This window comes from Etheostoma cragini, chromosome 1, assembly GCF_013103735.1.
Source record: "Etheostoma cragini isolate CJK2018 chromosome 1, CSU_Ecrag_1.0, whole genome shotgun sequence".
Taxonomy (NCBI): Eukaryota; Metazoa; Chordata; class Actinopteri; order Perciformes; family Percidae; genus Etheostoma; species Etheostoma cragini.
In genome coordinates, this window is record NC_048407.1 from 4,702,382 (window position 1) to 4,706,332 (window position 3,951).

General features: G+C 41.9%; 1 protein-coding gene across 1 annotated transcript in view; it reads right to left on the reverse strand.

Moving 5' to 3' along the window:
* dok4 (docking protein 4) overlaps positions 1-2,781 on the reverse strand; it is a 72,667-nt gene extending 69,886 nt beyond the window's left edge. Inside the window, exon 1 of the mRNA XM_034867955.1 lies at positions 2,413-2,781. The gene's annotated coding sequence lies outside the window, so the exon portion shown is untranslated. The remainder of the gene's footprint in view (positions 1-2,412) is intronic.
* Between the last annotated feature and the right edge of the window lie 1,170 nt (positions 2,782-3,951).

Below are 3,951 nucleotides of genomic sequence, written 5' to 3' on the forward strand. Positions count from 1 at the left end.
CCCCCCCCCCCCCCCCCCCCCCCCCCCATCAAAATCTACAATCCAGAAATGGCACACACTAAGGAAAGCTCATTGTGGGACTGGGTCTAGTGGCTGTTATTCTGCACCAAGGCTGAATTTTGGGAAAGAGACTTCAGATATGGTATTAGTGGAAAAATAAGGCCCACATAAAAGAGACTTCAGATATAGTATTAGGGGACAACTTAGGTCTATATAAAAGCATCCAAAGAGCACCATGTCATGGGACCTTTAACATTTTTACAATTAAAACTGATATGTGTCTTTTTGTTTTCTGAATCTAATGAACCCATGCTGTCTTACGTACTCTCACAGAAAACAATCTATGTTTCTGGTTGGTGTAAAATACAAAGCAGAGGTATTGGACAATTCAAGAGACGGCTACAGAACGTCAAGGGGAAACTGCAGACCTGCACCAGGCTGACTGTAGCTACTTTAGCTTCACCAATTAAGCCATGTTAGAGAGAAAGTCGGAAGACTTAGTGTCTCTCTCCCTCTAAAACAACGTAAAAGCTGGTTCAGAGCCTGAGCCAATGGAGCAGCTGTCAACGCAAATTAGAGCAGAACAACACTGGAGAGAAGTCTCCCTCCGCCTCCTCCTCTTTCTCTGTCCTTCCCCCATCCTTTTCTCATTCTCCTCTCAACCTCCTTCTGACTATCCCTTCTTCCTTTACCCGCCATCCCCCATCTCCTCCTTCTCCCTTCCTCCATGTCCCCACTGTATTCCCATCTCCTCATTCACCCAGAGACTGAGACACACACACATGCGGGCGTGCACACGCACGCACGCAGATACACACACCAAAATGCAAATAATGTAAGAACATGCATGCACATCATTCAGTTTACATTGGTGAATGTTTTGTATGCATACAAGGTAGACAGCTTAACCATGAGTGAGAGTCTGTGTACGTGCATGATCAGTGCTATAGATCACACACACACACACACACACGCACGGCTGATCCATTAGCAGCAGGTATGCTTAGCAGTAGAACTGTTTGTGCCTAAGTGTATGCGTGCCTCTGTGTTTTTTTGTGTGTGTGTGTGTGTGTGTTTATCTCTATAATTGATAAGACATAGCCAAAGCAGGCAACAGAGGTTATGGCTTGAAGTAGAAAACACACACACACACACTCTTAATGACATAATCCTCCACCCTGGATGCCCTCAACTCCCTACCCCGCACCCCTCCTATCCTCCACAGCTTTATCAAACTTGCTTACCAGGATATTAGCAGGATGGCTTTATGGCTGCTGAGCTAACAGCACTAAAACAGGTGCTCCATGACCAGCCACGGAGAATACCCTTGAGAAAACATTACTTAAAGGTACTTTTCAAGGTGTTAAAGTATACTTTAGGACCATATTGTGACAGAAAGTGCCAAATAAGTGTGACCATGTTGCAGAAAAAGTACTATTCTACTACTTTTATGTAACAAACCTAACAAACTATGAGTTTGTTCAGTGACAATCAAACCAAAGGGCCACGGCTGCATGTTTGTCTAGGGAGGGATGAGAACCACAGGGGTCGTTGCTACAGCAGCATTTCCCCGGAGGCGATTAAGGTGATGGGAAGAAGCTAGATGGCTACCTGACCTATAGTCATTAGTGAGTATCAGTGTACCACTAACAGGCACAATGTACTGTATGAATGAAAATACAACAACTTTCGACTGACTTTGGATGCTGTCAACTTGATAGACACTAACTGCATCTCTAAAATGAGTCTGCACCAAGGTTGGAAGTACAGAAAAGAAAATAATTGCCTCGTGATGGAGCCTACTGTTGAGAAAATGCCACATTGGTTCATGTTTTTTGGCTACAACTAAGATTGACCTACTTTCAATATTGTTTTTTAATCAGCAAACAATTTTCTCCATTGAACAATGTATTGTTTGATCTATGAAAAGTTAGAAATAGTATGTTTGTTTTCACCGACTTAAGTTCAGAACTTAAAGATATTCTGATTTTCAGAAATATTCTGAATTCAGACATAAAACCAGCAAACATGTATGAAGCTGGGAAGCTGGTGACAGTGGCAATTATTTGTTTAAAAAAATGAATAACAATAAAATTATTTTAAAATTATTTTAAAAATATTTAAACACCTAACTGATTGTTAGATAAATAAATGATACAATATTTTGTATATTTAAAAAATTGTAATGTGAAGAAGCAGAAGAAAGCTTAGAGCATAAAGTGTCTGAATGCCACAAACTTTGATGACTATCACAGTAACATAGTGCTGCGAATGATTGGGTGAATGAACCAAATAAAGGTGGAGTAGCCTAAACTTGCAGATATAGCAGTATATGTAAAGTGTAGTATATACCAGTAACAACCACAGTCACCACAAACTCTATCGGCTACTACATTCCTCCATCCATGTTACCTGGATGACAGCTGTGACCGTCGGTGAGCTCCAGCGTTGCGGTGGACGCAGCGGCCGAGCGGGCGGGGTCCCGGTGCTCAGCCGGGGTTCTTGTGGCTCTCTGCCTGCCTCCGCTGACTCAATCCTCCGCTTCTGACCTTTCTCCTGCAGTAGCTCAACCAGCTCTAGTCTACCTCCTTCAGCTGCAGCAGACGCAACCGTAAATCCACCCGGACAGTAGGAGAGACGCCGGCAGTGTTCTCTGTTGACACACAGACAGTTTGTTTTGCACGCAGCGGCAGGGCTGATGCGGCTCACCATCCACCGCCCCTCTCTGCCCCTGTGCCCGTCTCTGCGACGTTGAGCCGTGCAGTGAAGGAGCGGACAGCACTCGGAAGCCCGACAGGACAACACATACACAAAGACAAAACACGCCCAGCCGACCAGCCACGCTCTAACAGGACCCGCCTCCTACCGTAATACTCAGGGAAAAGCCTCAGTCCGAAACAGAGGCCTCACCATATGATATTTTCACAATACTTACCTCGTGATACAAAATTTCTGCGATTTCAAACATATTGCAATAGTCTGCAATATATTTAAATGTATTTTCCATCTTCAAATTTTTCAAATTATGTCCCCAGAGGAAAACTTTGTCAACATCTGTTTCATCTAAAAAGATTTTAAAAAGTTTCTTCATCTCACTTCAATTGCATTTCTACAAAATGGGACTGTCAAGCAGGAAAACGGACCGACACATATATAATGATAGATTGATACTTGGCACCTGTGTATCAATACAGAATTGCCACGTAATATATTGCGATACTATGCTGTATCGATTTTTCCCACACCCCTTAACATCTTCTTATGGCTAATTATTAAACCACTGGTAGCCACCGCATGACATGTGAGTGTCCGCCTATTTTTTAAATTTATTTTTATTTTTTAAATTTTATTTCACTATTGTGCACAAATAGTTCTCTGTGGGGTTTTCTGGTGCACCTTTCTGGTTCACTACTGGCTACAAGTTAGCATTCAAACACAACAAAGACTGTCACTTGAATGGCGTTTTGAGCTAACGTTAGCAAACAATCATAGATAGCTAGCTAAAACTTTTTTTCAAATGACTGCTAGCTTAGCTACAAGCTAGCAATGAAACACAACAAAGGCTGTCACGTGAATGGCGCTTTGAGCAAATGTTAGCAATAAACAATTATAAACAGCTAGCTAAAACGTTTTTGAAATGACTGCTAGCTCAGCTACGAGCTAGCAGTCAAAAACAACAAAGGCTATCACGTGAATGGTGTTTTGAGCTAACGTTAGCAATCGAACTATCATAGATGGCTACAAGCTTTTTTAAATGATTTCCATCTTCTGTTATTGTTTGTAATGACAAAAGTTTATTATTTCACCAATTTCACAAATTTCAGTATGACAAATTATGGGGTAAACCGTTTGAATTTGAGCATGCGCGGCTTACATCTGCACTCAACTACCATCTTGTAGTGACAATGGCTGCTTTTAAACAAACAAGCTACAACATGTTGTACATAAGGT